The following is a 22,756-nucleotide window of genomic DNA, read 5'->3' on the forward strand; positions in this document are numbered from 1 at the left end:
AGGATTACTTTGGCTATTTAGATGCTTTTTTGGTTTCATATGATATTTAGGATCGCTTTTTCTAATCCTATGAAAAATGATGTTGGTAATTTGATAGGAATTGTGTTGAATCTGTAGATTGCTTTGGTTAGTAAGGTCTTTGTAATTATATTTATTCTTCCAATCCAAAAATTCCATAAATTTTTGGGATAGTTTCAGTAAGATTGATACCAGCTCTTCATTGTACTTCTTGCAAAATTTGGCTGTAAACCCATCTGTTCTTGTTTTTTTTTTTTGTTTGAAATTATTTTATTACTCAGTCAATTTTATTACTTCTTATTCGTCTATTTTGGGTATCTATTTTTTCCTGGTTCAGTCTTAAGAGGTTTTATGTTTCCAGGAATTTATCCATTTTCTTATTTTTTAAAGGAATATAAAACTACTATTCACCACTGTTCACCAGTATTTACAATAAGGTAGACAATATACAGTTGGATAACATCCTGATTAACACAAAGTTGTTTTTCCTGGCTTTTGCTGGAGGAGTAAAGCAAATACTGAAAAGATTGAGCCTACATGTAAGGAATGAGTTGGGGTAAAGAAAAAACATGCAAGTATTTTAGTTAACTTTTGTAATTTAAGCTATGAAGAGGGCTTTTTTTTTTTTTGAGACGGAGTCTCACTCTGTTGCCCAGGCTTGAGTGCAGTGGTGCCATCTTGGCTCATTGCAACATCCACCTCCTGGATTCGAACAATTCTCTAGAAGAGGCCATTTTTTATTGCAGATCTGAAGAGCTATTATTCACTGCCTTCAAGCTGCTCTGGGTCAAAGGTCTGTGGCATCTCTGGCCCTGTGCCCCTCCTGCTTGAGCCACATCTGAGCAGGGAGGGACGAATTTAACCATTTTATCTAGGTTTTCTAGTTTGTATACGTAAAGATACTCATATTAGTCTCTGATGATCTTGTTTTCTGTGGTATCCATTGTAATGTCACATATCACTTCTGATTGTGCTTGTGCTTACTTGAATCTTCTCTCTTTTTTCTTGGTTAATCTAGCTAGCACCATATCAATTTTCTTTCTTTTATTTGCTTTTTTGAGACAGAGTTTTGCTTTGTTTTCCAGGCTGGGGTGCAGTGGGGCGATCTTGGCTCACTACAACCTCTGCCTCCCAGGTTCAAGCAATTCTTATGCCTCAGCCTCCTGAGTAGCTGGGATTACAGGCATCTGCCACCATGCCCAGCTGATCTTTTGTATTTTAGTAGAGATAAGGTTTCACCATCATGCCCAGGATGGTCTTGAAATCCTGAGCTCAGGTGATTCACCTGTCTCACCCTCCAAAAATGGTAGGATTACAGCATGAGCCACTGTGCCCAGCCTGGCACCATATCAATTTTCTTATCTTTTCAAAAAACAAAACAGGTTTTTTGAACTAACACAGTCAGACAAAAAATAAACAAAATTTAAATAAGAGTTCAAGAAATAAGAAATTATGTAAAGCAACCAAACTTATGAGTTTTAGGCATTCCTGAGAGAGAAGAGGAAAAGGTAAAAAGATTAGAAACATATTTGAGGGAATAATCAAGAAAATTCTCTTGGCCTTGCTAGAAAGGTACACATCCAGATGCAAGAAGCTCAGAGAATACCTGGAAATATTTTGCAAGATGAACTTCACCAGACTATCCAAACTCAACTAGAAAGAAAATACTCTGAAAGAAGCAAGAGAGACTTTTCAAATCCTCTATAAAGGAAATCAACATTAGACTAACAGCAGACTTCTCAGAAGAAACTTTACATGCTAGAAGGTATTGGGATCCTATTTTCTGTCTGTCTTCTGGTTAGTCTAGCCTATTGTTAAAGCTTTCAACTGTAAACCAGCCCTTCAGTGTGTTTTTCATTTCCAGAAATTCCATTGTTTTTATTTAAAGATATCTGTACTTCGCTCACATTCTGCATTGTTATGATATCTTTGTGTTGATTTTCAACTTTCTCTTGGATCTCTTTGAGCTTCCTTATAATCCATATTTTGAATCATTATCTTTCACTTCAGAATTTTCATTTTGGTTAGTTAGGATCCATTGCCAGAGAGCTAGTGTGTCCTTTGGTAGTTTCAAAATATTCTGCTTTTTTTTTTTTTTTATTCATGATGCCAAAGTTCTTATGATGGTTTCTTCTCATGTGGGAAGGTTGCCAATTCTTATTTTTGAATTTATTTTAATTTAGATGGGGCCTTTCCCCCTTGTGGGTGTAACTATAGCATATATCAGGTAATGGGCTTTGGCTTTGTTTCTTTAGCCCTGTGCCCTTCTGTCAGTAGACTTTTTATTGGTTTGTGCAGTTTAACCTGCATGCCAGTAAGTGGAAATTATGAATAAGAGCCAGCTATGGCAGAAGCAGATAGTGTGTGTTTGATCTTTGTTTACTGTGATTTCCTCTCTGTAGTTTCAGGTGATAGGCTGGTCTATGCAATGCCTAGACTCTGAGTTGCCTGTTCAGCAAAGAGGGGAAGACAAAGCTGGGCAGAGCTGGACCACAAAGCTTACCCACCAACATCTCAATGATGAATGTGAACAGTAGCCTTTACAGGAGTGGCTGGGGCAGCTCTTAGTGAAATGCTCACAGGTCTCTGTAGGGAGGGAGGAGTTGTACCAGCTCTATCTCCTGTGTAGGTAGGAAAATGATCTGTTTCCCTATCATACCCCTGTCCCAGAGCTCATGACTCTCAGTTCAGACAGACACTGTCATCTATCTCCAGGTCATAATGTAGCCAAGAGCCATTGAAAATGCCTGTCTTGTGGCTCTTCTTAGGAGCAACCTCAGGGTAGGACCTCTTCCCTCAGCCCAATACAGACAGCCCTGTGGCTTGCCTGTTCTCTCATGCAGGAATGCTGCTACTTTGTGTACATAGGGGAAGCAGCTTCACCTTTCAGCACATGAGGGTGGATTTCAGCTGTTGTAGTGTTGGCTAGCTGGGTCAGCACAGCCTTAGTCTCCAGAGGGAGTGATCAGGTGCCAGTGGTGGACTAGGCTAGCCATTTTTTTGATTCTCAGATCCCTATATGGTGCTCTGGATGGCATGCATAAGTACTGGAGGGACTGCATCAGGAAAAGGCTGGCATATGTGTCCTCAGGTACCCAGGGTTCAGGTGCTGGCTGTGATAGAGAGGGGCAGGTTGGCCCCCACACAGCTGGCAATAAACTTAGGCAGGGGCAGGAAGAATGCTCAGGCAATTGCAGAATGCTAAAGCGACAGCAGTGCCAGGGCAGATTACCTGGGGGCTAGGCTCTCAGAAGAGTGCAAGGCCACAGCTGAAATGATCAGATGGGAGCATTGTTCTTTATTCTTTTTTTTTTCTTTTTTTGAGACAGAGTTTTGTTCTTGTTGCCCAGGCTGGTGTGCAATGGTGGGGCCTCAGCTCACTGCAACCTCTGCCTCCTGAGTTCAAGCAATTCTCCTCCCTCAGCCTCCTGAGTAGCTGGCATTACAGGCACCCACCATCTCACAGGCTAATTTTTGTATTTTTAGTAGAGACTGGGTTTTGCCATGTTGGTCAGGCTGGTCTTGAACTCCTGACCTCAGGTGATCTGCCTGCCTCAGCCTCCCAAAGTGCTAGGATTACAGGCATGAGCCACTGCACCCAGCCTGTCCTTTATTCTTAAAGGACAGTTGTTTGGGGGTAAAGTATTCCTTTTGTTCTTTCTCTTTCTTCTAGTACATTGAATCATCCCACTATTTCTTGACCTGCAAGATTTTTGTTGAGAAATCCATTGATAGTCTATTGCAGGCTCCCTTATATGGGACAAGATGTTTTCCTCTTGCTGCTCTCAAAATTCTGTTTGTGATATAGGTAAGGGTATACAAAGATTCAGTTTACAAAATGAATAATTTCTTTTGTCTTCTTTTTTTTTCGAGATGGAGTCTCATTCTGTCACCCAGGCTGGAGTGCAGTGGCGTGATCTTGGCTTACTGCAACCTCCACCTCCTGGGTTCAAATTATTCTCCTGCCTTAGCCACCAAAGTATCTGGGATTACGGGCCTGCACTACCATGGCTGGCTATTTTTTTTTTTTTTTCGTATTTTTAGTAGAGATTTTCACCATGTTGTTCAGGCTGGTCTGGAACTCCTGACCTCAGGTGATCTGCCTGCCTCAGCCTTCCAAAGTGCTGGGATTATATGTGTGAGCCACTGTGCCCAACCTAAAAACAATTTTTAACTTTTATTTTAGATTCACTGGGTGGAAATTTAATAAATGTGTAGTACCATGTATTTTTCTTTTAATTTGCAATTCCTTGAGGATGTATGATGTTGATTATCTTTTATACATCTTAATTTGTTATCTGAATGTCTTTTTTGTTGGGGTGACTATTTGGATCTTGTGCCCATTTTTAATCGGGTTGTTCATTTTATTGTTGTTGAGTTCTAAGAGTTCTTTGTATATTTTGGACATCAGTCCTTTATCAAGTGTGTGTTTTACAAAGATTTTCTCTCTCAGTCTATGGCTTACCTTGTTATCTTTAACAGTGTCTTTGACTACCAGAAGTTTTAGTGTTTCATTTTGTTTTGTTTTTTTCTGAGATGGAGTCTAATTCTGTCACCCAGGCTGGAGTGCAATGGTGTGATCTTGGCTCACTGCAACCTCCCCCTCCCAGGTTCAAGCAATTCTTCTGCCTCAGCCTCCTGAGTAGCTAGGATTACAGATGCCCACCACCATGCCTGGCTAATTTTTGTATTTTTAGTAGAGATGAGGTTTCACTATGTTGGCCAGGCTGGTCTTGAACTCCTAACTTTGTGACCCACCTGCCTCAGCCTCCCAAAGTGCTGGGATTACAGGCATGAGCCACCACACCCAGCCCAGAAGTTTTAGTTTTAATGAAGTGCAACTCATCAATTCTTTCTATTCATCGATCATGTTTTCAGTGTTATATCGATGAAGTCATTGCTAAACCCAAAGTCTCCTATATTTCCTTTTATGTTATCTGTTGTGAGGGAGTGATGACTATCTGGACTGGTGGCACAGGCATAAAGAATTTACCTTGTTAAGGCAGAGGTTGCAATGAGCCAAGATTGCACAACTGCACTCCAGCCTGGGTGACAGAGTGAGACTCTCTCTGGAAAAAAAAAAAAAAAAAAAGAAAGAAAGAAAGAAAGAATTTACCTTGTTGTAGGTAGGGGAGGTAGATTTATTAAAGAAAGTAGAAAAACACATTGCTAGGGAGGCAATGGGCAGCTTGCAAGAAAGCAGCTGACTGCAAACCAACAAAGGATTGCTGGAGATTATATAGGATAGTTCTTAGGCTGTATGCTGAAGAGGGCTTTGTGTAGTGCTGATAACGCCAAGGTTGTGATGCAGGATTCCTCAGTCATTCTCAGCCAGGGACCTCTGGCCAGTGACGCCCCCACCTGGGCCTTTCTTGGGCATGCTACCTGCCACACAGGAGGCTCCCTGTCCACTTGGCCCAGTCTGGCTTGCACAGTGGCTCAGCATGTGGCTGGGCAATCATGCCCTAGCCTGCTTGTGTTATAGCTTCTACCTGAGATCAGCGATTCATGAGCTTTTTTCCCACATCCAAGAAGAATGAGGATACCCTGACAATTGAAGGATGAGGAAGGCAGAGAAGAATTTTATTGAGTGATGGAACAGCTTTCAGTGGAGAGGGGACCTGTGGGTGGTTTCTCTCCTTGTGTGACTAAGCCCAGGGCTTTTGTGGACTCAGAATAGGGGAGTGCATGCTGATTGGTTTGTGAGTATGCAAAAAGATTAAAACAAAGGCACCACCCAAAGGTGGGCACAACTATATAAAAAAAATTAGGAAGCATAGGTATATGTAAAACAGCTGAAGGGTGGGGATCAGTCAGAGGAATGTGCTCCAAGCAGGAAGACAGGTTCTCAATCCAGTCCATGGATTTGACTTGTAGCTTGGCTTTCAGGCTTTAAACTGTCTTTGGCTTGGAGGTGGGATTTCCCTGGGGACTTGCCTCTGTCTGCCTAGGCATTTGTCCACCTCCTGCCACTATCAGTGGCAGTGACTTAACTTGCAATTTTTTGTATCAGCCAAGGGTCTGCTTATACCTAGACACAGGAAGATTGTGAGTTATTTGTGCAGGAGGGCTGTGTGTTCTGGATTATGAAGAAAGGCAGACTTGTAGCTTATCTGCTTTTTTTTTTCTTTCCTCTGCTCCCACAAGCCTGACTCCCCTTCCCTAATTGGGACTCTACATTATCTTCTAGGAATTTTGTCATTTTATGCTATACATTTAGGCCTATGATCCAATTTGAGTTAATTTTGTGAAATATGTAAGGTCTGTTTATAGATTATTATTTTTGCATGTGAATATCCTGTTCCAGCACCATTTGTTGAAAAGAATACCTTTTCTCCATTCAATTCCCATTGCTTCTTTGTCAAATATCAATTGACTCTGTTTGCATAGGCATATTTCTGGGCTCTCTACTCTGTTCCATTGATCTGTTTATCTGTTATTTTGCCCATGCCATGCTGTTTTAATTACTATGGCTTTGTGGTAAATTGTTGTTCTTCAGTATTGTGTTGGCTATTCTAGTTCTTTTGCCTTTTCATATAAATTTTGGAGTTAGTTTGTTATTATTTGTTTGTTATTACATGTTATTTGTTATTTTGTTATTTGTTATTTGTTATTCACAAAATAATTTGGTGAAATTTTGATTGGGATTGTGGTGAATCCATAGGTTAAGTTATGGAAAATTGACATCTTGACAATATTGAGTCTTTCTATCCATGTACATGGAATATCTTTCCATTTATTTAGATAGTCCCTGAGGTTTTCCTTTTTTTTTTTTTTTTTTTTTGTATTTTTAGTAGAGATGGTGTTTCACCATGTTGGCCAGGCTGGTTTTGAACTCCGGACCTCAGGTGATCCACCTACCTCAGCCTCCCAAAGTGCTAGGATTACAGGCATGAGCCACGGCACCAGGTCTGTCCCTGATTTTTTCAATAGTGTTTTATAGTTTTTCTCATCTAGAACCACTATGAAAAACAGTATGGTGGTGATATGGTTTGGCTGTGTCTCCACCCAAATCTCAACTTGAATTGTATCTCCCAGAATTCCCACGTGTTTTGGGAGGGACCCAGTGGAAGATAATTGAAACGTGGGGGGCGGGTCTTTCCCACGCTATTCTCATGATAGTGAATAAGTCTCACAAGATCTGATGTATTTATCAGGGGTTTCTGCTTTTGCTTTTTCCTAATTTTCTCTTGCCGCTGCCATGTAAGAAGTGCCATTCACCACCCATGATGCTTTTAAGGCCTCCCCAGTAAAGTGGAACTGTAAGTCCAATGAAACCTCTTTTTCTTCCCAGTCTCAGATATATCTTGATCAGCAGCATGAAAATAGACTAATATAGGTGGTTTCTCCAAAATTGAAAATAAAATTACCATGTGATCTAACAATCCTCTTTCTAGGTATATATCTGAAAGAATCGAAAGTAGGGACTTACTTAGATATTTGTAAAGCATATAAATCGCATTATTATTCACAGTAGCTGAGAGATGGAAGCAACCCAAATGTCCATCAACAGAAGAATAGGTAAGGGAGGATTAACCCTGGACTCTGTATTTGATTCCATTGGTCTACATGTCTGTCTTTATGCTACTTCCAAACTATTTTGATTACTGTACCTTTGTAATATATTTTGAATTCTAGAAGTGTGAGATCTCTAAATTTAGTCTTTCTTTTCAATATTTCTTTGGCTATTCAGGTCCCTTGGGATTACATTTGAATTTTTGGATGGGTTTTCTCTGTTTCTTGGCCTGTTTTCCCTCCAAGGCAAAATCTCTGAGACAGGGTTCTGGAATTATGAGTGGAAACAATGGCAGGTTACACCCCCGCCCTGAAGCTTCAGGCACCGCTGGTAACTGAGAGCTCATTGTGGAGGATCAGCAGTCTGAGGTTCTTTGGATTGCTTCCCCACACAATGAGCTACTGCCTCATGAACTAGGCAAGGTTGGTTAGGGCCCCCATCTTCTCTGTTTGCTGCACCCAAGGAAGGGCCCCTATTTCACAAGTAGGTCTTGAGTGGTAAAAGGGAGCCTCCAACTCTCAAATGCACTTGCCAAGGACTTAGCCTCCAAAAGAGTAGATGGGGCTTGGATGCAGAATGCTGTATTGTCTCTGGCTTTAGAATCAGGGCAGTAGTAAAGATGACTAAACTCTTTATTTGTGTAAATATTTTATGCTAGTAAATACCTCAAATATTAGCTTAAAATTTGAAAGATGATTTTTTTTTTTGAGATAGAGTCTCACTCTTGTTGCTCAGGCTGGAGTGCAGTGGTGCAATCTTAGCTCACTGCAACCTCTGTCTCCTGGATTCAAGCAATTCTCCTGCCTCAGCCTCCTGAATATCTGGGATTACAGGTGCCCACCACCACGTCCAACTAATTTCTGTATTTTTAGTAGAGATGTGGTTTCATCATGTTAGCAAGGCTGGTCTCGAACTCCTGACCTCAGGTGATCCACCCACCTCGGCCTCCCAAAGTGCTGGGATTATAGGCATGAGACACCATGCCCAGCCAAAAGATGATAAATTCTGAAAGTATATATATAGATTTAGATTTCCATCCTAGCTTCTCTACTTAAAAGCCAAAAGATCCTGCACAATTCACTCATCTTCCCTGAGACTGTTAACTTATCTATGCTATGGGATCAATGACATCTCTATTAAGGGTTTTTTTTTTTTTTCTGGAAGTATAAGTGCCAAAATCTTTGTGAAGGATCTGACACACAGAGTCTAGAATGTAACAGGTAACTGTAACTGATAACTTAATTCCATTTCTTCCATTTCTCTTTTCCTATGATTTACACCATCTTTATTTTAAGATACCTCAAACACTAAATAGATTTTTGAATTTAAATGCTAAGTACTGTAAAATTTAAAAAATTCTTTTGGCCGGGCACGTGGCTCACACCTGTAATCCCAGCACTTTGGGAGGCTGAGGCTGGCGGATCACCTAAGGTCAGGAGTTTAAGACCAGCCTGGCAAACATGATGAAACTTGGTCTTTACTAAACAATACAAAAATTAGCTAGGTGTGGTGGTGGGCACCTGTAATCCTAGCTACTTGGGAGGCTGAGGCAGGAGAATCACTCAAACCTGGAAGGTGAAGATTGCAGTGAGCCAAGCTCATGCCACTGCACTCCAGCCTGGGTGACAGGGTCAGACTCTGTCTCAAAAAATAAACATAATTTATTGAGATGTATACCATATTGTTTATTAATACATTTTATATTGTATCCATTAATTATTATAATAGTGGTAGTCATTTTTAATATTTTGTCTTTTAACTTTTATACCAGAGTTAAAAGTTACTTGTGTGTTATTTCTTCAACATTCAGGGTAAAGATGGTTCACGGTAAAGATAGTGTGAGAAAAATGATGTCTACTAAAAATCTTTTTTCTTTGTGTTTCCCTCAGCAGGATACCTTGCTTTAGGTTCTGCTCAGTAGACAGTTTCCAACTGTGTGCACCGCCTGCGACTGATGCTGACAGAAACCAATTAGTGCATACTGTCAAGTCTTAAAATGAAACACAGGGTAGATCCCTAATTAAATTTATTACAATATCATCATCGCTGTCATTTTTATAACAGGAGTGAGAGTAATATAGTAAGCTTTATTGGTGCTAGAGAATTCAATTCATATCATTCTTGTTTTCTAGGGACTGTTACCGTTTGCTGTGGTAGGGAGTATGGATGAAGTGAAAGTTGGAAAAAGGATGGTCAGAGGCTGTTACTACCCTTGGGGAGTTTTGCAAGATAAATATGAAAGAGGGCAGACTGTGGAATGATTAAGTTCAATATATGTGTATCATTCATAGTCTCAAAGTAACATTTTAAATTGAGCTAATATTCGTAACTCTTGCTAATCTGTAAGTTAACAATTACTAATGAGGAAGGCAAACTATGTTTTATGTAAATTAATGCTTACTGTGACAATGACTCATTCTCATAGAAGTTTGCTGAACGCTGCTTTAAGCCAAAATCTCCAGAGGCTGGGAAGAACCTCTTTGTTTATCCCAATGCTCCCAATGTGCCACGTGCATATTATCTGTCTTTGTATAAATTATGACATTGAGAATGCTGGAAAGCACTTTAAACAAAATGCAAGCAAAAATACTAGTGTGTAGATGTGTTGCATAAACTCATTGCTAGCTAATGTAGAAACCATTTTAAACTGGTCACTAGAAAAAAGAATGATAAACTTTTTAAAACAAAGTACAATTTGCCTTTGGCTAAAGATTATACCTTTGACATTTGTATTATTATTTAGCATCATAATGAGTTAGAATAGTGTAGTAAGCAGTAATTTATTATCTTTTTCATATACTTATGGTAGTAATTATTGGGGAATGGAAGATTTCTACTTATACTGGTTTCCAAATGATATTTTTGGTTTTTTTGTTTGTTTTTTGAGACAGATTTTTGTTCTTGTCACCCAGGCTGGAGTGCGAGTGGCATGATCTTGGCTCACTGCAACCTCTGCCTCCCAGGTTGAAGTGATTCTCCTGCCTCAGCCTTCTGAGTAGCTGGGATTACATGTGCCTGCCACCACACCTGGCTGATTTTTGTATTTTTAGTAGAGATGGGGTTTCACCATGTTAGTCAGGCTGATCTCAAACTCCCGACCTCAGGTGATCCACCTGCCTTGGCCTCTAAAAGTGCTGGGATTATAGGCATGAGCCACCATGCCCAGCCCCAAATGATGTTTTTCAAAAATTGACATATTCGAAATTTTAAAATTTGTTAAACATACTTAAAACTTAATGTTTTAATATATATTATGTTTTATTATATATTAGTATGTGTTATAAAATATATATCTGTACTATATGTTGATGTGTAAAATTTGGTCACAGTATTAATCACAATAAACCATATATTATCAATCTTCTGGACATGATAAACACAGGAGAGAGCCATACAGATGATTTTTCATTAATTAATCTTAATTGATAAAATTGTATGTACTTATCATATACAACATGATGTTTTGAAATACATATACATTGTGGAATGGCTAAATTGACATAATTAACATGTGTATCTCAATTATTTTTGTGATGAAAGCTTAAATCTATCTTAGCAATTTTCAGGAGTATAAAATATTGTTATTAACATAGTCACTATGTTGTGCAGTAGATCTCTTTAACTTGTTCTTACCTAACTAAAAGTTTGTATCCTTTGACTAACATCTCTCCTACCATACCCTCTACCTAACTCATGTAACCAGCATTCTACTCTCTGTTTCTACAAGTTTAACTTTTAAAAATTTGATATGTTAGTGAGATCATTTACTATTTGTCTTTCTGTGCTTGGCATATTCACTTAGTGTAAAGTCCTCCAGTTCCATCCATGTTGCTGCAAATGATGGATTTCCTGATTTGTAAGGCTGAATAGTATTCCATTGTGTATATATACCACACGTTTTTTCTTCATGCATCCATACATGGACACTGAGATTGCTTCCATATCTTGGCTCTTGTGAGTAATGGTAGTGTAGGTATCTCTCCAACATACTGACTTCATTTTGGGGAGGTAATATATCCAGTAGTGAGATGGCTGGATCATATGGTAGTTGTTTTATTTTTAATTTTTTGAAGAAACTCCAATACTGTTTTTCATAATGGCTATCCTAATTTACATTGCCACCAACAGTGTACAAGCATTCCCTTTTTTCCACATCCTCACCAGCACTTGTTTGTCTTGGTCATTTTAGCATGGGTGAAGTAACAGCTTATTGTGTTTTTAATTTTTTTTTTTTTGAGATGGAGTTTAGCTCTTGTTGCCCAGGCTGGAGTGCAATGGTGTGATCTCGGCTCACTGCAACCTCTTCCTCCTGGGTTCAAGCAATTCTCCTTCCTCAGCCTCCCTAGTAGCTGGGATTACAGGCACATGCCACCATAAACAGGTAATTTTTTTTTGAATTTTTAGTAGAGATGGGGTTTTGGCATGTGGGGCAGGCTAGTCTCAAACTCCTGACCACAGGTGATCTGCCTGCCTCAGCCTCCCAAACTGCTAGGATTACAGGCATGAGCCACCACACTGGGCCTGTGTTTTTTAATTTTTAATTTTTATGGATACACAGTAGGTGTATGTATTTATAGGGCACATGATTATAGGGCATTCAATGTGTAGTACTCACATCAGGGTAAATAGAGTACCCATCACCTCAAGCATTTATCCTTTCTTTGTGTCACAAACAATCCAAGTATACTCTTTTAGTTATTCTAAAATGTACAATAAATTATTGTTGACTGTAGTCACCTTCTGTGCTATCAAATACTAGATCTCACTCATTCTATGTAACTATTTACTTGTACCATCAACCATCCCCACTTCTCTCCCTCCCCAGTCCTTTCCTAGTTTCTGGTAATAAACATTCCACCCTTTATCCCTATGGGCTCAATTGTTTTAATTTTTAGCTCCACAAATGAGTGAGAACATGTGAAATTTGTCTTCCTGTGTCTTATTTCACTTAACATAATATCCTCGGTTCCATTCATGTTGTTGCAAATGACGGGATCTCATTATTTTTTATGGCTGAAGAGTACTCCATCAGGTATATGTATCACATTTACTTTATTCATTCATCTGATGATGGATACTTAGGTTGCTTTCAAATTTTGGCTATTGTGAATACTGCTGTAACAAACATGGGAGTGGAGCTATCTCTTTAATATACTACTTTCCTTTCTTCTGAGTATATACCCACTAGTGGGATTGCTGGATCATACGGTAGTTCTATTTTTAGTTTTTTTGAGGAAACTCCATACTGTTTTCCGTAAAGACTATACTGATTGACATTCCTGCCAACAGTGTACAAGGATTCCTTTTTCTCCACATCTTCACCAGCATTTGTTATTGCCTGTCTTTTGGTTAAAAGCTTTTTTAACTGGGGTGAGATGATATCTCATTGTAGTTTTTATTTGCCTTTCTCTGGTAATCAGTGATGTTGAGTACCTTTTCATTTGCTTGTTTGGCATTTTAAAACACCCACAATGAGCAGTTACTTCACACATGTTAAAACGGCTATTATCAGTAAGACAAAAGAAGACATTTTCATGTCTTCTTTGGGGAAATATCTATTCAGATCTTTTGCCCATTTTAAATTGGATTATTAGATTTTTTCCTATTGAGTTGTTTGAGCTTCTTAAATATATTCTGGTTATTAATCTCTTGTCAGATAAATCATTTGCAAATATTTTCTCATTGTGTAGGTTTTCTCTTCACTTTGTCGATTGTTTCCTTTGTTTTGCAGAAGCTTTTTAATTTGAGATGATGCCATTTGTCTATTTTTGCTTTGATTGCCTGTGCTTGTGGGGTATTACTCAATAAATGTCCTGAAGAGTTTCCCCAATGTTTTTTATAGTAGTTTCATAGTTTGAGGTCTTAGATTTAAGTCTTTAATCCGTTTTGATTTGATTTTTATATGTGGTGAAAGATAAAAGTCTAGTTTCTTTCTTCTGCATATGGATATCCAGTTTTCCCAACACCATTTATTGAAGAGCTTATCCTTTCCCCAATGTATGTGCTTGGCACCTTTGTTGAAAACGAGTTCCCTGTGGCTGTATGGATTTATTCCTGGGTTCTCTATTCTGTTCCATTGGTCTGTGTGTCTGTTTTTATGCTGGTACCATGCTGTTTCACTTATGGCTTTGTAGTATAATTTGAGGTCAGGTAATGCGATTCCTCCAGTGTTGTTATTTTTGCCCAGAATTGCTTTAAGTATTTTTTTGGTTCCATATACATCTTAGGATTGTTTTTTCTTTTTCTTTGAAGAATGTCACTGGTATTTTGATAGGTATTGCATTGAATCTATAGATTGCTTTGGGTAGTATGGACATTTTAACAATATTATTGATTCTTCCAATCCATGAACATGAACTCTGTTTTCATTGTTTTGCATCCTTTTCAATTTCTTACATCAGTATTTATAGTTTTCATTGTAGGGATTTTTCATTTCTTTGGTCATGTTTATTTCTAGGTATTTTATTTTATTTATAGCTATTATAAATTGGATTAGTTTTTATTTCTTTTTCAGATTTTTCACTGTTGGCATATAATAATGCTACTGATTTTTGTAGGTTGATTTTGTATGTTGTAACTTTATTACTTTTGTTTATCTGTTCTAATAGTTTTTTTTTGATGGAGTCTAGGTTTTTCTGCATGGGAGATGATATCATCTGCAAGCAAGGATAATTTGACTTCTTCCTTTCCAATTTGGAAACCCTTTATATCTTTCTCTGGTTTTATTGCTCTAGCTAGGACTTCCAGTTGAATAACAGTGGTGAAAGTGGGCATCCTTGTCATTTTCCAGATCTTAGAGGAAAAGCTTTAAGTTTTTTCCCATTCAGTATGATACTAGCTGTGAGTCTGCCATACATGGCTTTTATTATGTTGAGGTATGTTCCTTCTATCCCCAGTTTTTTAAATTTTTTTATGATGAAGGGATATTGAATTTTATCAAATGCCCTTTCAGCATCAATTGAAATGATCATATGGTTTTTGTCCTTCATTCTGATAGGAATGTACCATACTGATATGATGTACCATATTGATTGATTTGTGTGTGCTGAAGCATCCTTGCATCCCTGGGATAAATCCCACTTGGTCATAATGCATGATTTTTAATGTGTTGTTGAATTCAGTTTGCTAGTATTTTTTTGAGGGGTTTTTCATCAATGTTCCTCAGAGATATTGGCCTGGAGTTTTCTTGTTTTGATGTGTCTTTGTATGGTTTTGGTATCAGGGTAACACTGGCCTTGTTGAATGAGTTCTGATTTATTCCCTTCTCCTGTATGTTTTAGAATAGTTTGAGTAGAATTAGTATTGGTTCTTTAAATGTTTGCTGAAATTCATCAGTGAAGCCATCAGATCCTGGACTTGTCTTTGCTGGGAGACTTCTTATTATGATTTTGGTCTCATTATTTGTTATTTGTCCATTCAGGTTTACAATTTCTTCATGGTTCAATCTTGATAGTATGTATATGTCTAGGAATTCATCAATGTCTTCTATGTTTTTTAATTTATTGGCATATAGTGGCTCACAGTGGCCTCTAATGAGCCTTTGGATTTCTGCAGCCTCAGTTGTAATGTCTCCTTTTTCTTTCTTTCTCTTTTTTTTGTCTTTAGAGATGGGGGTCTCACTATGTTGCCCAGGTTGGTCTCAAGACTCCTGGCTCAAGCAATCCTCCTGCCTCAGCCTCCCAGAGTGCTGGGATTACAGGCATGAGCCACTGCACCTGGCCATTATGTCTCCTTTTTCATCTCTGATTTTATTTATTTGGATCTACTCTTTTTCTTTCTCAGTCTGGGTAAAGGTTCACAGATTTTGTTTATATTTTCAAAAAATAAACTTTTCATTTCATTGATCTTTGGTATATTTTCATTTCTTTCTGCTCTGATTTTTATTATTTCTTATACTAATTTTGGCTTTGGTTTGCTCTTGCATTTCTAGTTCTTTAAGATGCATTGTTAGATTGTTTATTTGATGTTTTTCTACTTTTCTTGATGTAGGCACTTATTGCTATAAACTTTGTTCTTGTTACTGCTTTTGCTGTGTCCCATAGGTTTTGGTATGTTATATTTCCATTTTCATTTGTTTCAATAAATTTTAAAATTACCTTCTTTATTTCCTCATTGACCCACTGGTCATTCAGGAACATATTGCTTAATTTCCATGTGTTTGTGTAGTTTCCAAAGTTCCTCTTGTTATTGATCTATACTTTTATTCCATTGTAGTCAGGGATAATACTTGATGATTTCATATTTTGGATTGTTTAAGACTTTTTTTGTCACCTAACATATGCTCTATCCTTGAGAATATGCTACATGTGGAGGAGAAGAATGTGCATTCTGTAGCCATTGGATGAAATGTCCTGTAACTATCTTTTAGGTCCATTTGGTCCATACTGCAGATTAAGTCGGGATTTTTTTGCTGATTTTCTGTCTGGATGATCTGTCCAATGCCAAAAGTGGAGTGTTGAAGTCGCCAGCTATTATTGTATTCGCATCTTTCTTTTTCTTTAGCTCTAATAATATTTGCTTTATATATCTAAGTGCTCCAATGTTGGGTACATACATATTTATAGTTGTTATAGCCTCTTGCTGAATTGATTCCTTTATTCATATGTAATGAACCTTCCTTGTCTGTTTCAACAGTTTTTGTCTTGAAATGTATTTTATCTGATATAAGTATACATTTTTGTGTTCTGTTTTGGTTTCCATTTGCATGGAATTATCTTTTCCCATCCCTTTATTTTCAGTCTATTTGTGTCGTTTTATGTGTGGTCTTGTAGGCAACAGATCATTGGGTCTTTTTTGTTGTTGTTGTCGTTTTTTGGTTTTTGGTTTTTTTTTTGAGACAGAGTCTTGCTCTGTCACCCAGGCTGGAGTGCAATGGCACAATCTCGGCACACTGCAACATCCACCTCTAGGGTTCAAGTGATTCTCCTGCCTCAGCCTCCCGAGTAGCTGGGAGTATAGATGCCCACCACTACACCCAGCTAATCACTCTATGTCTCTTGATTGGAGAGTTTAGTCCATTTACTCACATTCAAGGTTATTATTGATAAGTAAGGACTTCCTCATCATTTTGTTATTTGTTTTCTGGTGACTTTGTGGTCTTCTCTTCTTTCTTTCCTACCTTCTTATCTTCCTTTTAGCCAAGGTGATTTTCTCTGATGGTATACTTTAATTTCTTGCTTTCTATTTTTTGTGTATCTGTTGTATGTTTTTTGATTTGAGGTTACCATGAGGCTTGCATATAGCATCTTATAACCCATTATTTTAAACTGATGACAACTTATCACTGATTGCATAAATGAACAAAGAAACTAATGAATGAGCAAAAAACTAATAAAAACTTTACACTTTAACTTCATCTCTCCACTTTTTTAACATTTAAAAAAGTTCTATTTCTATCTTATACTGTTTATGTCTTGAAAAGTTATAGTTATCATTTTTGATAGGTTTACCTTTTAGTATTTCTACTCCAGAGATGAGTGCTTTACCCACCACAATAAGCTTGTTATAACATTCCATGTGTATCTGTATACTTACTGTTAGGTTGGTGTGAAAGCAGTTGCAGTTTTGCTATTAAAAGTTATGGCATTAAAAGTAATGGCAAAAAACACAGCTCCTCTTTTTTTTTTTTTTTTTTGAGACAGAGTCTAGCTCTGTCACCCAGGCTGGAGTGCAGTGGCGTGATCTCAGCTCACTGCAACCTCTGCCTTCCAGGTTCAAGCAATTATCCTGCCTCAGACTCCTGAGTAGCTAGGATTACAGGCACCCACTACCACGTCCAGCTAATTTTTGTATTTCTAGTAGAGATGGGGTTTCACTGTGTTGGCCAGGCTGGTCTTGAACTCCTGACCTTGTGATCCTCCCACCTCAGCCTCTCAAAGTGCTGGGATTACAAGCATGAGCCACCATGCCCAACCCACAGTTCCTCTTGAGCCAACCTAATATTACCAGTGAGTCTTGTACCTTCAAATGGTTTCTTATTGCCCATCAATGTAATATATATATATATGAATTCCCTTTAGTATTTATTTTAGGACAGGTTTGGTGCTAATGAAATCCTTCAACTTGTATTTGTCTGAGAAAGTCTTCATTTCTCCCTCATGTTCATAGGATATTTTTGCTGGATATACCATTCTTGGCTAAAAGGTTTTCTTCTTCAGCATTTTACATACATCATGCCATTCTCTCCTGGCCTGTAAGTTTTCCACTGAAAAGTGTGCTGCCAGACACATTGAGGCTCCATTGTATGTTATTTGTTTGTTTTCTCTTGCTGCTTTTAGGATCCTTTCTTTATCCTTGACCTTTGGGAGTTTGATTATCACATCCCTTGAGGTAATCTTCTATGGGTTAGATCTGCTTGGTGTTCTATAACTTTCTTGTACTTGAACATTGATATCTTTCTCTAGGTTTGAGACATTCCCTGATATTATCCCTTTGAATAATCTTTCTACTCTTATCTCTCCCTCTCTGCCTCCTTTTTAAGGCCAATAACTCTTAAATTTGCCCTTTTGAGACAATTTTTAGATCTTGTAGGTAAACTTTACTTTTAAATTCATTTTTCTTTTGTCTCCTCTAACTGTATTTTCAAATAGCTTTCTTCAAGCGCACTAATTTTTTCTTCTGCTTGACCAGTTCTGCTGTTAAGAGACTCTGATGCATTCTTCAGTATGTCAATTAATTTTTTTAGTTTCAATATTTCTGCTTGATTTTTAAAAACTATTTTAATCTCTTTGGTAAATTTATCTAATATAATTCTGAATTTCTTCTCTGTGTTATTTTGAATTTCATTGAGCTCTTTTAAAACAGCTATTTTGAGTTCTCTGAAGGGTTACTTATCTCTGTCTTGAGACATATGATTGAGATTGGTCACTAGTGCCTTATTTGGTTCATTTGGTGAGGTCATGTTTTCTGGGATGGTCTTGATGCTTGTCAATGTTTATCTATATCTGGGCATTGAATAGTTATATATGTATTGTAATCTTTGCAGTCTGGGCTCAATTGTGCCTGTTCTTCTTGAGAGGGTTTTCTAAGTATTCAAAAGGAATTTACTAGGGAGTACCCCAAGCCCAGTAACACTGTGACTCTAGCAGACTCATACTGCCTCAGTGGTCTTAGATAATATCTGGGAGAATTCCCTGGATTATTAGGCAGAATCTCTCAAACTCTTTCTCACTTTCTCCCAAACAGAAGGAGTCTCTCTGTCTGTGCTAGGTTGCTTGGAGTTGAGGAAGGGGTGACATAGTCGCTCCTGTGGCCACCACGGCTGGGACTGTGCTGGGTCACATATGAAGCCTGCAAATTACTGGGTCCTGCCCAAGGCCCATGGCAAGTACTGCCTTGCTACTACTTATGTTTGTTTGAGGCCCAAAGGATCTTTAGTCAGCAAGTGGTGAGTCCTGCCGGGCTGGGTCCACCTCTTCAGTGCAGCAAGTTCCCTTCTGTCCCAGAGTGAGTCTAGAAATGTCCAGGAAGTAGGTCCTGGAATCGGTTTAGTGTGTGTTTTACTGTGGCTGAGCTGCTACTCAAGTTGTAAGACAAAGTTCTCTTCTAATTGTCCTTCTCTTTCCCACAAGTGGAAGGCATCTCTCTTTGAGCTGCACTGCCTGGAATTGGGGGAGGTGTGATACAAGCATTTCTTGGCCACCAAAACTGGCGTCTTACTGGGTCACATGCATTCCCATTCCACTGGCTCTGAGCAAGCTCAGTACCTGGACTTGCCCAAGGACTGCAGACCTTGTGGTCTGACTGCCTTTCAAATTTATCCAGGACCCCAGGGCACTTTAATTAACATGTGGTGGAGGTAGCTGGAACTTAAGTTCCTATCTATCTCTGGCATGGGGGATTCCTCTTTAGTGGGTTCTAGGTTAAATGCTCCCTTTGGCCAGGAGTGGTGGCTCACACTTGTAGTCCCAACACTTTGGGAGGCTGAGGCAGATGGATCACCTGAGGTCAGGAGTTCAAGACCAGCATGACCAATATGGTGAAACCCTGTCTCCACTAAAAATACAAAAATTAGCCAGGCATGGTGGTGTGTAGCTGTAGTCCCAGCTACTCAGGAGGCTGAGGTAGGAGAATCACTTGAACCTGGGAATTGGAGGTTGCAGTGAGCCAGGATCATGCCACTGCACTCCAGCCTGGGTGAAAAAAAAAAAAATGCTCCCTTTGTGGGCCCTAGCAGAATTCTGCCCTGTGTTGTGTTCCACTGTGACAGGGCAGTCACTGAATTCCAATGCAAAGTCCCACAATCACTTCACTCTCCCTCCCCAAAGCACACAGATTCTCTCTCTGTTAAGTATGGTGCTGCTGGGGGATGAACGTCAGCAGACATAGGCTATGCAAAACTCTTTACTACAATCTTCAGTGCCACTTTTCTTGATATAATGTTAAAAGCAGGTAGTGTGATTGCTCACCTGATTTTTCATTCTTATGAAGGTGCTTTCTTGCATGGATAATTGTTCAATTTGGTGTTTATATAGGGGGCTGACTGAGGAGGGGTTCTATTCAGCAACTTTCCTTCACCCCACTCCCCATTTTAGCAATTTTGAAATATACGGTAGCTTATTATTAATTTTGGGCACCATGCAGTGCAATAGATCACTGAAGCTTACTCCTCCAGTCTAACTAAAATTTTGTACCGTTTGATCAGTATTTTCCATTTCCCCATCCCTCTGCCTCCCCACTTTCCTCCAGTCACCACCTGTCTACTCTCTATTTCTGTGAGATTGACGTTTTTAGTTAACCACATATAAGTGAGATTATGCAGTATTTGTCCTTCTGTGACTGGTTTATTTTTTTTAGCATAATGTCCTACAGTTTCATTCATGTTTTACACATGACAGGATTTCATTCTTTTTAAAAGCTCTACAGTATTTTATTCTGCACCTTGTTGATGGGCACTTTGATTGCTTCCATATCTTGGCTATTGTGAATAATGATGAAAAATATAATGCTTAGGAATAAATCTAACCAAGGAATTAAAATATCTGCACACTAAGAACTGTAAATCTTTGCCAGGTGCGGTGGCTCACACCTGTAATCCCAGCACTTTGGGAGGCTGAGGTGGGTGGATCACTTGAGGCCAGGAGCTTGAGACCACCCTGGCCCACATGGCAAAACCCCATCTCTACTAAAAATACAAAAACTTAGCCATGTGTGGTGGTGGGTGCCTGTAATCCCAGGTACTCATGAGGCTGAGGCAGGAGAATCATTTGAGTCCAGGAGGTGGACATTGCAGTTAGCTGAGATTGCACCACTGCACTCCAGCCTGGGTGACAGAGCAAGACTCTGTCTCAAAACAAACAAACAAACAAACAAACAAACACACACTGGGTGCAGTGGCTCACACCTGTAATCCCAGCACTTTAGGAGGCCGAGACTGGCAGATCACCTGAAGTCAGGAGTTCAAGACCAGCCTGGCCAACATGGGGAAACCCTATCTCCACTAAAAAAATAGAAAAATTAGGCTGGGTGCAGTGGCTCACGCCTCTAATCCCAGCAGTTTGGGAGGCTGAGGCGAGCAGATCACCTGAGGTCAGGAGTTTGAGATGAGCCTGACCAACATGGAGAAACCCCGTCTCTACTAAAAATACAAAATTAGCTGGGTGTGGTGGTGCATGCCTGTAATTCTAGCTACTCGGGAGGCCGAGGGAGCAGAATTGCTTGAACCCTGGAGGCGGAGTTTGTGGTGAGCCGAGATTGCACCATTGCTCTCCAGCTTGGGCAATGAGCAAAACTCCATCTAAAAAAGAAAAAAATAAAAATTAGCCAGATATGGTGGTGCATGCCTGTAATCCCAGCTCCTTGGGAGGCTGAGGCAGGAGAATCACTTGAACCTGGGAGGTGGATGTTGCAGTGAGCCGAGATCGCCAGGGCAACAGAGCAAGACTCCACCTCAAAAAAAAAAAAAAAAAAAAAGAGCTGTAAAACCCAATTTAAAATTAAAGAAGAGTTTGCCTTCCTGCTCCTTATCTGTTGCTCCCCGCAGCCTCCACCGAGCATCATGGCTCCTCGGAAGGGCAGCAGTTGGGTAGCCAAGACCAACTCCTTAGGGAGGTGGAAGCTCACCTCCTTTCTTAAAGACTTCGACCGTGAAGTGGAAATATGAATCAAGCCAACTGAGTCAGTCAGGCAGAACCTCTTCAAGGAGATGGATAACCTCTACAACATCCAGATCCTGTGGCTCCCCGAGGCGCTGCGCAAAGATGAATGTCTCAACTACTTCTCCTTTGGAGGAAACAAACAAGGCTTAGAAGAGGCAGCAACGCTGACCTGGATATCACCGAAATAAGCAAACTAACCGCAGGAGCTATTCAAACACCCCTGAAATCTACTAAAGCACGATGGGTGATACAAGTAGATGAAATGATAGTGGAAGAGAACAAAGAAGAGGAAAATAAACACAGGGATCTTCAAACTGCAAGAGTCAAAAGGTGACCTCCATCCAAGAAGAGAACTCAGTCTGTACAAGGAAAAGGCAGAAGAGAAAGGTCAAGCTGTGCTAACACTGTTACCCGAGCTGTGGGCTGATTGGACGTGTCCATAGTGAAACCACCTCCAGGCCTGATACCCAGATTTGACTCGAGGGTCTTCATGATCCCTGGCCTGTGCACTCCTGCCACAGGAGAGCAGATTTACAACATCTCAGGAAATGGCAGCCCTCTTGCCCACAGCAAAGAGATCTTCCTCACTGTGCCAGTGGGTGGCAAAGAGTGCATGTGATTATTTGCCAGTGACTTGCAGAGGCTCAGTATTGCCCAGCTAGATCCATAGGCTTTGGGAAACATTAAGAAGCTCTCCAACCATCTTGCCCAAATCTGCAGCAGCACACGCACCCATAAATGAGAAACCAAAGTTGACAGGATGGACTTTTTTTTCTTTCCTTGGGACAGAGTTTTGCTCTTATCACCCAGACTGGAGTGCAATGGCATGATCTTGACTCACTGCAACCTCTGCCTCCCTGGTTCAAGTGATTCTCTTGCCACAGCCTCCTGAGTAGCTGGGATTAGAGGTGCCCGCCACCATGCCCGGCTAATTTTTTGTGTTTTAAATAGAGACAGGGTTTCACCATGTTGGTCAGGCTGGTCTCGAACTCCTGACCTCAGGTAATCCCGCTGCCTTGGTCTTGCAAAATGCTGGGATTACAGGCTTGAGCCACTGTGCCCAGCCAAGACTTCTTCCCTTCAGGCTTATTGTTTGAGTGTAAAGTTCCAAAGCTAGGAGCCATGT

The 22,756-nt window shown here is 39.6% G+C and overlaps 2 pseudogenes; both read left to right on the top strand.

Annotated features, from left to right (window-relative positions):
* LOC100457582 (septin-14-like) overlaps positions 1–22,756 on the top strand; it is a 57,131-nt pseudogene that overhangs the window by 14,364 nt on the left and 20,011 nt on the right.
* Positions 17,786–22,450, top strand: LOC129060631 (borealin-like; annotated as a pseudogene).

This window comes from Pongo abelii, chromosome 6 (genome assembly GCF_028885655.2).
Source record: "Pongo abelii isolate AG06213 chromosome 6, NHGRI_mPonAbe1-v2.0_pri, whole genome shotgun sequence".
NCBI classification, from domain to species: domain Eukaryota; kingdom Metazoa; phylum Chordata; class Mammalia; order Primates; family Hominidae; genus Pongo; species Pongo abelii.